A 13,299-nucleotide genomic window follows, 5' to 3' on the forward strand; every position below is an offset into this window, starting at 1 on the left:
CTATATTTTCTTCTAAGGGCTTTATCATTTTAGCTCTGATATTTAGGTCTTTCATTCATTTTGAGTTACTTTTTGTATATGGTGTGGAATAGTGTCTAACTTGATTCTTTTGCAAGTGGATATTTAGTTGTCCCAATACCATTTGCTAGAAAGATTATTATTTCTTCCAGTGAATTGCTTTGGAACACTTGTTGAAGATCTGTTGAACTGTAAATGTAAGGGCTTATTTCTGGACTCCCAATTATAGTCCATTGACCTATATAGTCTATCCTTGTGCCCACTGTCTTGATTACTGTAGCTTTGTTCTAAGTATTGAAATTGGCAAGTATGAGTCCTCCAACTTTGTTCTTTTTCAAAATTATTTTGGCTGTTCTGGGTATAAGTGATTTTGGTATATTACCTTTGTATTCCTCATCCTTACTAAATTAATTTAATTCTAATAGTTTGGAGATTCTTTTGGGTTTTTACATCCATAAATATGCCAGATACAAATGACACTTTTCATTCCTCCTTTCTGCTTTGTTGGCTTTGGTAGATTCTTGATTTTCTGTCACACTTCCTAGTCTCTTTTACTTCTTTGAACATATTTAAAATATTTATTTTAATATGTATCCAGTCATTCTTTATTTATTATCTTTGGAGGTCTGATTCTGCAGTTTGTTGTTTCTGTTGACTCAAACTCATGTGGCTTTTTAAAAAATATTTTATGATTTCTTTATTCTTGTCTCATATCTTGGTGCCATATCTGCTGGGATGTTTTGGAGTGTGGGTTTAGCATGTATTCCTCTCAGGAGGATTTGCATTTCTTCTGCTGGGTACCTGGGATACTATCAATGTGGTACTCTTTTACACTAAATGGTTAGCTCTGAGTTTGGAGTTACACAAGGAGTTTGAATTCCAGCCCCTAAAATAAGTGTAAGTGGGCTTATAATTAGAAATTAGCAAAAGAGATATTTTTTTTCCATTCCACTCAGAGCTGAGGCCTAGATAGACCTTTCAGAGTTGGGGCTTGTTTCTAGTTTATCCACTGAAAGTATTACCTTTCAGAGGTACTGGCTTGATGAAGGAGTTTCTAATCCCACCTCCCATCCCACATAGGTCCCAGAGTTTAACTTCTATTCCCAGTACAGAAGGCATAGAAAACCCAGCTCTGAGCCCCCAGTGATCAGCAGATGTTTTCAAGGTGAATTCTCTGTATTTGGTTTTCTCATCTTGGGCCTCTGAGGGTTTCCCTTAATTTCCTGTTACTTAAACCCTACTTTTTAAAAGATATTTTTAAAATAGTGTAGCCAACATTCTGAGTGTTCTGCCTTGGTGGGTCCCTCTGGCATCTCGGCTGAGAATAATCCCTTTCAGATGGTTACCTGCTGACAAACTCACCTCCAACCTGACCTGAGCATGTCCTAAAATAAACTATCTTCATTAGAACATTTAGCACCATGCCTGAAGCAGAAAAGATGTTCAAAATGGTAGCAGAGCTGAACAAAAAGGCCTATTGCATAGATTTCCATCTTCATGGGACAGTTGTTGTTAACCATAGAATTTGCTCCCCTTAGTGAGAGTTCAGACAGAGGATTTGACAATGATCAGTTACTCTCAACTGGGAACAGTTTTGCACCTTCCTTTCCCCCAGTAGACATGTGGCAATGTCTGAAGACAGTTTTGCTCATCACAGTTGGGGAGGGGGTGCTGCTGGCATCTAATGTGTAGAGGCCAGGGATGCTGCTAAATATCCTACACTCCACAGAACAGCCCTACACATTTATTGTCTGGCCCCAAATGTCAAAAGTGCCAAGACTGAGAAACCCTGAACTGGAGTTATAGCTTTTCGAGATGTTCCTACAGGAGTCTTGAGTACAGGTGTGACTGCTACCTGTTTCCTCTAACTCTTTCGGCTTAGATGTAACATTTTAGTATGTTTATTTGTCAAAAGTTAATGAAGGAAAAAAATGAACATTGCTACCATTTTTGAATACCTTTTCTGCTTCAGGCATGGTGCTAAATCTGTTAATGAAGACAGTCACACTCCATAACTTTAATGCTTTGGGTCAAAGGTTGACATAAAGCTTTCAGAGCAAATGATAGGTTTTCCTGTAAATTATGCAATTCAAAGCAGAAACAATTTAGCCTGAGTTCTAAGCATAAAAATCTGTAACATTTCAAAGTTGGACTTTAGTCAGATCAGTATATCGTAGTGTGATTGACATGAACACAATGACTTTTAAGAACACTAGAGACCCAAACACGAGGCCAACACTTGCCTTCCAGCACTGTGACTGTGATTGGTTGGAAGTGAAGCAATGTGGGGAAGCACGGTAACCCAAAACAATGAGTTACTGCAAAGCGTGAGATGTTAAAAGCCTACAGAAAAAGCTAACAGAAGCAGGGAGGGAGGGATAGAGCGAGAGCGAGAGCGAGAGCCAGAGAGAGAGAGAGAGAGGAAGAGAGAGAAAGAGAGGCGGAGAACAAAGCCTGTGTTTCTCCGCCAGGTCCTGCTTGAGCTGGGATCCTGCAGGTGTGCCCTTGGGTTACCTTGTAGCCTTAACACTCAATCCTCTTTTTATTAACTGTCCTTGACCAAGACCGTGAAATAATTGCTCAAGTCCAAGTCATTTTGCTAATTTTTCACTGTCCCCAAACAACTTTCTGATAACTGACCAAATTCCCTTGGCATCACAATACAGGGACACAGAAGTAGTTAATGAGTAACCATTATGTGTCTAGTGCAATGCTGGGAGCCATGTACACATGAGAAAAGTCAAAGACATTGTTCCTCACCCCAAGAAATTTAACGTTGCAAATAAAACTCATATATAAAGGGACTATACACCCATTTATCAGTTAAACATGATAACAGCTGGGCCAAGAATATCATTCCTTGGGAAGACTGCTGAGATCACAGTGATGTGTCCCAGATGTAGGTGGGGGGAGGATTGGAAGGTTCAAAGAGCAGCTGCCAGGTCAAGGGCACCCCTGAAGAGAAGAAGTCGGGCTGTAGTTGGCAACCCCAGCCTTTCCCTACCTGCCCGCCACACACTCATGTTCTGGCAACCCGGGGAACTGCCAGGCAGCTGGGAGCCCTCTGCACAGCAGCCCTCAGGGCCAGCGAGTGTGTCCTTGGTGGTGTTACCAGGAACTGCCCTTTCAAAGGAAGGAGTCGCTATCCTGCTGGGCTTGGCGCAGAAGTGTGGGGAAGAGGGAAGGCATGTAACTTACCTGCCTATGAGGGATGGAGGCATTAGAGGACCTGGTCCCTTCCAGGCCCCAGACTCATCTCTCACTTTGTCTGCGAAAAGGAGGATGCTGCTTCTTCATTGGATGAGCTTTAAGACTTCAACAGGTAAATGTGGAAATTATATTGCAATGTTTCAAATGTTATTTGAGAGAGAGAACTGTGGTTATCAGATGATAATAGTGCTGGATATAGTTTTTATTTTCTGTTGAGCATTTCTTTTATGGATAAGAGCCAGTTGATGACCTGTACTTGCAGACCTGCAGGCCCAGCCTGCCTCCTACTCTGGGAACAGTCCTGACTCACTGGAGGGGTTTAGGGGCTCACTAATGGCTGACATCAGTGGATATATCACATGCCAGGTAATTCTCTTTACATTTTGTCTATTATCTCCCTCCATCCTCTTTCCGTGGTAAGCACTGCAATGATTATACTGAAGCAGAGAAGGCCTCTCCCAAGATCACACGGGTAGCAAGTGGTAGAGCCAAGATTCACCTCAGGAAGTCCTATCCCAGAACCCTGTGGAAACCTGTCTGCTGAAGAGCTTCCCTCCCTGACCCATGCCAGCCTCCTGGGTCACCCCTGCCCTCTTCTACTCTGAGCATCCAGGTGTGAGAAACTACTTTTCACTCTTGCCTCTGGGTCTTTGCACATGCTGTTCCTTCTTTCCCAGAGTACCTTCCTTCCCTTCCTTTACTTGAACAACTTTAACTTATTGTTTGGAGCACATGCCCCCTGGGAAAGCACTTCCTGAGTCTGAGTCTGAACTGGTGTCCTCACTCTGAGCTCCTGAAGTGCTTCCTGGCTCTGTACTGGAATTGCCTTTTGGCACTGGTCTGTTGCTGTTAGTGTGAACACTGTGTACATTTCACTCTGTATTGCTCTTGCTCACTATTGTGCCCTGAGTGGTTAGCACAGTGTCCACTTTCATGCTGGGTGGAGAATAAGTTCCTGAACGACTGCTCCGTACCATGTGGCTGACTGTACCTGCCTTTATGGGGGTTACGTGTCATGAGGCCACTGAGGCAGGCTTCCAGGGTGAGACCGAGAAGATGGTGCCAGTGAGAGAGCAGAAGGGAGGGGGCCCACCATTTGCTAAGCCCTTGAAGTGTATTGTACATGATCACCCCAGGGGCCATGACCAGGAGACTGGCTGGGACCACCCAGCAGCTGACAACATCCAGTGATGGTCCCCCCTGATTGACTAGGCTCCCCGCCTCTGCAGGATGGGGAGGGAAGAACATTCCAAAGGCAACTTGACAGAAAAGGGAGAAAGGGCTCTCAGCTTCCTTTGCAGCTAATGCACTGGTTTTTGCTGGCATGCTGTATTTTTTAATTTAGCTCGGTGCTGGAAGAGCTTGTCCAGTTGAATAAGCAGGGGAAAACTCATGGCCTGAGTCAATCACAGACCACATCAAACAAAGCATGACTTTCAACCCAGGGGAGATTTTTGTCTTTCCTGGCAGGGACAGCAGCCATGAGAATTACAAAGGATTTTGGTCAAGGGAATGCAATGAACATTCTGTTCTGGAAGTCCTGGGGCCCTGAATAGCTTGGAGGAGAGACAGCAAATGCATTGCTCAAGGTCACAACCATGTTTCTCTCTGGCTTAGTGTCAGGAGGGCCCTAGGAGGCTTTATAGGTCAGTGCAGGTTATTGGAAGGACAGTGTTCCCACAAGCATCCTGACCCCCAGTCCAGAGCTCTTACTACCCCCCCAGTTAAAAGTACCCTCCACCACTGAGGTGCCTTCAGAATGTCATCTTTCACCTGGGACTGGAGAGGTGCTCTGTATCACCCATACAACCTCTTCAGACTCAAGGTCAAGCCCTGCCTCTCAGCAAGGGAGCATCATGGGCCTTTGATGTAAAGGCCATCCATATGGCATTTTGAGTTTACTGAGTAGCAGCTGAGATCCACTTGCAAAATTATTTCAAGAACCTAATTGGATGGGCCTCATACCCCATTTTCACAAAATCTTTCCATAAACAATTAACTGATGATGTAAAATGAAAATGTTGCCTGTTGGCTGTTGCCCACGTTACAAGTCACCTGTACTGCTTGAATGAAGGTCACAATGTCGCTATTAACATTTGGGACTTGGATCTCCTAAGTTTGCTCTTTGAATATTTGAGTAAATAATCTTCATTTTTTAAAAATATTTTTTATTGAGGTATAATTTATACAGAGTGAAACACTCAAATCTAGCCTATAGTGTTTGATGAGTTTTGACAAATATATACACAGTGGAACCACCACACCAATCAAAGACATAAAACATTTCTATTACCTAGAAATCTCCCTCTTGCCCTTTTCCAATCAATCTCAACTGTTCTGACTTCTATCACTGTAGATTGGTTTTGTCTCCATAGTGTCTATTATGGATTGAATATGTGTCCCTGTAAAATTTGTAAGTTGAAATCTTAACCCCAGGGTGGTTATACTAGGAGACAGGGCCTTTGGGAAGGCACTGGGGGGTGAGAGTGGAGCCCTTATGAATGAGATTGGTGCCCTTTTAAATTAAAGGGATCCCAGAGAGATCCTGCCCCTCTCCCACCATGTGAGGACACAGCAAGAAGACGACTCTCTATGAACCAAGGAGCACATTCCGACCAGACATAGAACCTGCCAGTGCCTTGATCTTGGACTTTCCACCCTCCAGAATGGTGAGAGATCAATTTCTGTTGTTTATAAGTCACCCAGGCTATGGTATTCTGTTATAGCAACCCAAACTAAGACAGTGTCATATAATGGAATCATCATACAGTACATAGTCTTTTGAGATCAGTTGCCTTTGCTTAGCACAATATCTGGGAGGTTCATCTATGTTGTCCCTTGTATCATCAGTCCCTCCTTTTTTACTGCAGAAGAGTTATCCATTGTATATGTATTTTGCAGTTTGTTCATCCATTCATCTGTTGATGGGCATTTGGGTTTCCAGTTTTGGCCTATTAAAGTAAAGTTGCTATGAACATTTATGTACAAGTTTTTATGTGGGATGGATAGAATTTTCATTTGTCTAAGGTAAAAATACATAAGAGCGTAATTCTTGGGGCATAAGATAGGGGTATGTTGAACTTTATAAGAAACATGGGATTTGTTTTTTATGTCACCTTCCTGAAAGGATATATAGAAATTAGCTTGCAAAGACCTCACCAAAACCTCACCAGGGAGAAGATGGTAACAGAGAAGTGACATCACTTATTTTAAAAGGCTGTTTTAACCAACTCCTGAATTAACCAACTCCTGTATAGGTTTTGTAGTTGATGTTGACTTTGAGCTGACCCAGGGAAAAGTTTAATCACATTAATAGTGGAAATGGACTAAGCAGGGTAGTAATACTGAAATACACAGAAAGTTATTGATGCCAGAAGGTTTACCAAACCTTGTGGAAATTTGCCTTAGCTCAATCAATTACAGTTTAGCAAGGTGATTTATTGAGAATGTAAACTATGGAAAAGTCACCCTTGGAAAAGCTAATCTGAGTTCTGATTTTCACTGCTGCAGATTCTGTCTTACCCCAGGAAAAATGAACAGGCCTTCCTGGGATTTGAGGATCAACCTGTCTGGGCTTTTTCTCTCTGCTAGCTGTATCATCAAGCCACATTGTACAAGAAAGCCACCTGAGAAAGCTTTGTGTTCAGGAGGTTAAACCAGAGGAAGGGGTCTGACTCTGAGCGGACCCCTAGGAACTGGAGCAAAGGGGTCTGACCGCAGCTGTTCCCTCATGGAGGAGCCCTAAAGCCCTGGGGTGTCCTGCTTCTCTTGACAAGACCTCAGAGGAAGAGGCTACAGGATAGCTGGTGAGGCCAGGAATGAGGAATCATGGCCAAGGAAACGTACTTGAGAGGCTGGACGAGCATAGTCCCTACCAGGAAAGTGGGCCCATCGGAGGGGAAAGCTCAAGCAGGAGACTGCATTTGTCGAACAGCAGCATTAAGCAGGTTCCTGGGAGGGCCCAGGAGACCAAGCCGCAGACGCTGCCTTTCCCAGCAATGTCACTGTCCTCTGTCCTCAGTGATGAATCATTGTTCAGCATCCTTGAGATCCTTCCTGTACTAGAGTTTTATACTCACACCCTTGGCCCCGTGACTTTGCAGTGCTATCCATTAGTGTGTGTGGAGGGGGCCTCCCACCCCCGGCGCGGTGGCATGGCCATGCAACTGGCTTCCGTCAACAGAGTGCAGACAAGAATGACTCCAGGGGTCTCCAGAGGCATCAAGTTTCTCAGTTCAACTTCTGGTGCTCCTGCCATTTGCTGGGCAAAGAACATGCCTAGGAGAGCTGGTCCAAGGCAAATGTGGAGACGAGTGGATATTAGCCGACTTGAAGCCTTAATCCTAGCCGGGCAGACCTGTAGCCTCAAGCAGTTTTCCCAGACAACCTACAGGCCTGAAAGCAAGAAAAAGAAATGCTCTTCTTTGTATGCCATCAAGGTTTGGTGTGGTTTGTGATGCAGAATTATTAAAGCATTTGCTGACTGATGTGTGCACTAATACCATTCTCCCCTCTTTTGTAATAATGTAAATCCCAACGTTTAACAGGCTGTTTGGAATAAGGCTAAGTTCCCCAGCCTTCCTTGCAGCTAAGTGTGGCCACGTTACTGAGGTCTGGTTAATGAGGTGTTAGTAGAAGTGTTGTAGGGTAGTTTCCAAGACCCTCCCCGAAGGCCTGTGGCATGAAGTATTCATCCTTTCCTGCATCCTGCTATCTGGAACAAGGATATGATGGATGGAGCTGTAGCTGACATTTTGGCTCCTGAGATAGGCCATATCCCTAAGAAGATGGGGTGGTAAATCACCTGGACTATTCTGTGAGAGAGAAATACATAAATTGTGTTCTTTCTTTAAGCTTCTTTATCTCTAAAATTCCCCTACTGAGCTTACTCTTGACAGTTCTCAAGACAGTTTTTACTAAATCTGATAACTAATTATGACGTTACTTTGAAGCAGAGTGTCCTGTAGCCACGATCAACTGTTAATACTAATCAACTGTTTGATACTAACCAAAATGGATACACACTAAACAGTTAAAAATACATCTCCTGGGAAGGAGGATGGGGTGGGGGTAGGGAGGGTGACTGATAATGGATATGGGTTCTTTTGGAGGGAATACAAATGTTCTAATATGAGATAGTGGCGATGGCCACACAACTCTGTGAATATGTGAAAACCAACAGAAGTGTATACTTTTACAAGGTTCAGTCTCATGGTATGTAGTTATATCTCAATAAACATAAAAATCAGTCACCTGTCCATCGTTTATACCATTGTGAGGAAGGTACTATCATTTCCCCCTATGTCACAGCTCATGAAGCCGTGGCCCAGAGAGCTTACGTGTCCCCCAAGCTCATTAACCTCATCAATGTCAGAGATGAGACCAGAGCTCGGGTCTCCTGACCCAGCACCCTTACTGACTCCCCCTGACCCCCGCCTGAGGCCACAGGGGAACCGCACTCAGGAACTATGTAGGCAACACTGAGTTGTAGATGAAATTTGTTTTTATTTTTATTTTTAGCACCTTCTCTGCTGGCACCTCTTCCCTCCAGTCACCCTCCATTATATGCCAACTACTCTGCTTGTTCGGGGTCCCAGCCCACTCTATTTTACAAACTTTCTTGCCATGAATTATAAAAAAATTCAACTGATATGAACCAGCATAGATGACAGACACAAGTAGTGTTTCCCACGTTGCCAGATAACCCAGCTCTCAAATGTCCCTGCCTCCTTCCACCCCCACCTAGGGTAGCCAGAGGGCCAGGGCATCTTCCTTTGGGGCTCCATCATCTGGGGGACTTTTGATTGACAGAACACACATTTATGGGAGGTCTTCTGTGAACCAGCAGTTGTGATGAATGCTTAAATATATTCTTATTTAAACTTCCCTGCAATCCATTAACCATGTGCATTGATGAGCCCATTTTACAGAGAAGGAAACTGAAGCTCAGAGAGGATCGGTAACCCTCCCAAGTTCTCACAGGTAGGGAGTGACCAAGGCAGGGTTCTAACCCAAGTCTTCGAATGCTAAGTCCAATATTCTTTTCCTTATCATGTGCAGGCATTGTTCCCTGGTATCCCCCTGGGGTCTACCACTGGCCTGGAACACAAGAGGAGTTCAAGGAGGGAATAAAAAAGAAATAAAGGAAATCCAACCTTGGCCAGCTTGCCCAAAGGCCTTTTTCCCTTAAGCAAGATCTATGAATCACCCTCAGCCCCAGCCCATGTGTGTGTGACCGCAAGACTCACTCAGGGGTTTTCCTTTTTCGAGAGGTGGAAGTTCACTGCCCTGTTTTGGCAGAGCTGGGGCATACAGTAGGCAGGAGGAGGACGGGAGAAGAAAATCAGGAGATATGTTGTTTCCTCTTCTTAGAAGCCGCAAGAGCTGCCTTAACATCTGCTGAGGAGATGGAAGGCGAGCATCCTGAGAGAGGAACCCCTTGGGAGAGTGTGAAGTAGATGGAGTGTCGAGGAAACTCACAAACTACAGAAGGAAAGGGAATGGTGGACCAGTTGCAGACTGGAGAGATGTAGAAACTGTCTTGCAAAACAAACATCATATAAAGTCATTTACAATACCTTTCCCCTTCGGAAATAGGTTGTAAGTAGCTGGACACTGGGCCCTCTGCTAGCCCCAGTGCCACCAGTGCCACAGGACATGGGACGCCTTAGCTGTCAGCCCACCAGAAGGAATTCCAAATATGGTGGTCGGTCTGGTTTAAAAGTCTCAGGTGAAGACCTGATTGGTCGTACTTAATTCATATGTCTGTTCTCCTGCTGCCAGAGGTCAAGGGGCACTTTTCACCTTCTCAACATCCAGAGTGGGACCTGCACTCAAGGGCAGATCCCCCACAATCAGGAAGAAGGCTCAGATGCTGCACAGTTGGGACAAAAATGTATCTACTATAATTGAGACAATAATACCTACATCTCAGGGTTGCTGGAACCATCGAATAAGATGATTCATTTATTCTACCATCACATATTGTCTACAATATTCCCAGCACTGTGCTAAGTGATGGGTAGTGTCTCCGTGTCCTACACATAATAAGCATTGAATAAACGATAACTTTCTTAAAAGAAGCTATGAAATGGGAGAGGAGTGGGAGATTGATACCTAGGAGGGTTTCTCAGTTGAGCACACAATTGAACTCTGATCTCTGAGCTTCCTGGAAGCCGAGGGGAATAGTTCTAATGACAATATTAATGACCATAAATAGCTCATTTATTGGGTTCTTTCTATGTACCAGTCATGTGCTAAGCATTCTACATGCATTAACTCACTATTAATCCTCTTGATGACTTTATAAAGTAGATATTATTATTACACTGATTTTTACAGATTATGAAAAAAGTTTCAGCATAGTTAAGTAACTTGGTCAAGATCATCCACTTAGTAAATGGTGGTGCTGGGGATTTGACCCATATCTTTCTAATCCCAGAGCCCAAATCATTAATCACTGCTCTGTAATTCTCTCCAGCATCGAAATGTCTGGAATGAACTACTAAGGGGCTACCAGCTTCCACTGCCCTGGGCCAAGCCTTTGCAAACCTCCCAAGGTCAATATTAAAGCTGTGATCTTTTCCACATTTTTGTTTGCTGGGTTGATTTGCATTTTATGCAATTGATTTAAAATTTCCCTTTCTTGTCCTTGCCTGGGAATAGTGGCAGAGGTTAAGTGAGAAGGTGCTGAGAATGGATGGGGGGAAGCAAAACCATTTACGGGGTCATGGCTGCCGTGGCAGAGAGCCTGGCAGGTGATGGGCCCAGGGGTGAGGAAGACAAAGTAGATTGTAAGGACTGGAAGGAAACTTAGAATCATCTCGTCCAGTTACTTTCAAGCATTTTTAAAGCAGTGCAGTCCATGCTTTAAAAGGCATCTTCACAGAAGCCCAAATTCTAAAAATAGATCAAACAGGAGGTGCTCTGGCTAACCTGAGGCTGGGGTCCCAAAGCAGTTTGAGAATCACTGTGGTATAGATGAGGAAACTAGGCCTAAGATTGAGAGTGCTTTGTCCAAGATCACACAACCATTCAGTGGCAGAGCCCCCACCAGACCCAGCACCCGGGCCCCAGTGCAGCATCCTCTGTGCGAGAGCACTGCCCCTCGGCTCCCTGGACTCAGTGCCTCCTGCTCTGGGACTCCTCCTCCAGCCTCATGCCAGTAAAGCAGAAGGAGCTGCTGCACTCAGAATTCTTGAAGGCATTGGAGCAGTCCCCCTCCGAGACTCCTTGAACAGAACGAAACAAAGGGAGAGCTGCTGCCTGCCCCCTCGCTGCAGGCAGCCATCCACCGTGGCATGGCACCAAGTCATCTCTGCTTCAATAGGACGTGGTGGGGTTACTGGTGATGGCCGGGGGGAGGGGAGGTGGCTGGAGGATGTGTATCTGGTCGGTATGGTCAGGGTCCCACTGGGAAGCCAATGGCATCTCAAGCTGAGTAGCTGAGGGAAGTCTGAGGAAGGACCATTCACAAAGATGTGGACAGTGTTCAGGGAAACTTACAAGGGTAGGTGAAGCAATCGCAGGGAAACTTTAACTCTCCTAGAACTGTGGGGACAGGTAAGGGAGTGGTGAGAATTTGGGCCACCTGGTAAGAGCTGCAGCCTTTCTTAGAGGAACCAGCCGACTCACTGCAGGGAGGGAGCAGGGAATAAACACCCTGCCCTCAAGCTCCTCCAGCCCCTGCCTGCAGTGCTTTCCATTGGCTGAACCTGACCAGAAGCCAGGGCGAAGTAGCCTGGATGATGCATTTCGTAGAGGTGGGCACTGTGGGACACTGCGCATGGCTGCGGAGGGTGAGGAGCGGCTCTGGAGAGGCGCAGGGAACACACCCAACACAGTGCTATTGGGAGGAAGCGGCAGTGCCAGCAGACCTCAGAAAGGCTGACCAGGCTTGTTTGTGAGCCCAAGGAGACACCCAGGGCACTCCCAGAAATTCTCATGGGGCACAGGCATTTGGAGGGGGTGGAGGTAGGGAAGAACCTGAGAAATAAGGTCATGAACATGGCCTCATCTGTACCTGTGAGGCCTGGGGAAATTCACACACTTCAGTACTAAATGCCCGGCTCCTCTGAGGCTGGCAGCTGGGGAGGATGCCTGGGCTACAAGGGCTGGTGAGATCCGGAAGCGTCCACTTTGCCCTCGGAGACCACTTCATCTCCAGCTCTTGCCAGCACGGCAGCCTCAGGGAAGTGTGGCTTCCTCCTTGCCTCTCATACCTGCAGTACTGCAGCGCAGTGTCGATCCTGACTGTGCAGAGTTCGTGCAGACTCCACAGGTCAAGAGCACAGTCTTCAACAAAGCTGCCCTGGCTTCACGTGCAAGTTCAGGGGGCCCCAGGCCACCTCACTTCTGCCCAACTGACTACAGACTTGGGGTTTCTCACTTCCCCCTCAGGTTGATAATTCACTAGAATGACTCACAGAACTCAGGAAAGTGCTATTCTTACAATTTTGGTTTTATTATGAAGGATACAAATCAGGACCAAATGAAGAGGCCTGTAGGGAAAAGTCTGAAGGGGGTCTTGAACTCAGAGCTTCTGTATCTTCTCCGTGTGGAATCCAGGGCACATCACCGCTTCAGCACACTAGTGGGTTCACCTGCCAGGAAGTTCACCAAGCCTCAGTGTCTGAGTTTTTCTTGGGGTTGCATTACAAAAGCATGATTAACTAAACCACTGGTCATGTGACTGAACTCACTCTCCAGCCCCCCACCCAGCCTCTGGACTGATATCACAGGCCCCAAAGCCCCAGGTCTCTGATCACATGGTTGGTCCTCCTGGCATGGCCAGCCCCCATCCGGAAACTATCTAGGGCCCACCCACAAGTCACTCCCTTAGCATAAACTCAGGTGTGGTTCCAGGGCCCCCTGTGAATCACAAAGACACTCCTAGCATTCAGAAAATTCCAAGAGTTTAGAGGCTCCATCCCAGGAATCCAGGACACAGACCAGACAAATTATTAGACAGCAAAACGCCATAGCATGGCTGTCACGCGACTGAAGCATTTAAGCTGGGCCTGACTAAAGGCTGGTGCTGTGATCGCTGAGGTTCTCCTTGGATCCTCAGCG

At 45.7% G+C, this 13,299-nt stretch overlaps 1 long non-coding RNA gene across 3 annotated transcripts; it reads left to right on the forward strand.

Moving 5' to 3' along the window:
* The first annotated feature begins 2,934 nt into the window (after positions 1–2,934).
* LOC118935078 (uncharacterized) lies at positions 2,935–8,476 on the forward strand. 3 transcript variants are annotated; one of them, XR_008995781.1, is made up of 4 exons: positions 2,941–3,340; positions 3,491–3,841; positions 5,758–5,897; positions 6,739–8,476. It is a non-coding gene; the product is annotated as an uncharacterized LOC118935078 (long non-coding RNA). The 3 variants fall into 3 exon arrangements; XR_008995780.1 differs by having other exon boundaries at positions 2,935–3,346; positions 3,650–5,897; XR_005033674.2 differs by having other exon boundaries at positions 2,935–3,340; positions 3,491–5,897.
* The last annotated feature ends 4,823 nt before the right edge of the window (positions 8,477–13,299 follow it).

The sequence above is a fragment of the Manis pentadactyla genome, chromosome 2 (genome assembly GCF_030020395.1).
Source record: "Manis pentadactyla isolate mManPen7 chromosome 2, mManPen7.hap1, whole genome shotgun sequence".
Taxonomy (NCBI): domain Eukaryota; kingdom Metazoa; phylum Chordata; class Mammalia; order Pholidota; family Manidae; genus Manis; species Manis pentadactyla.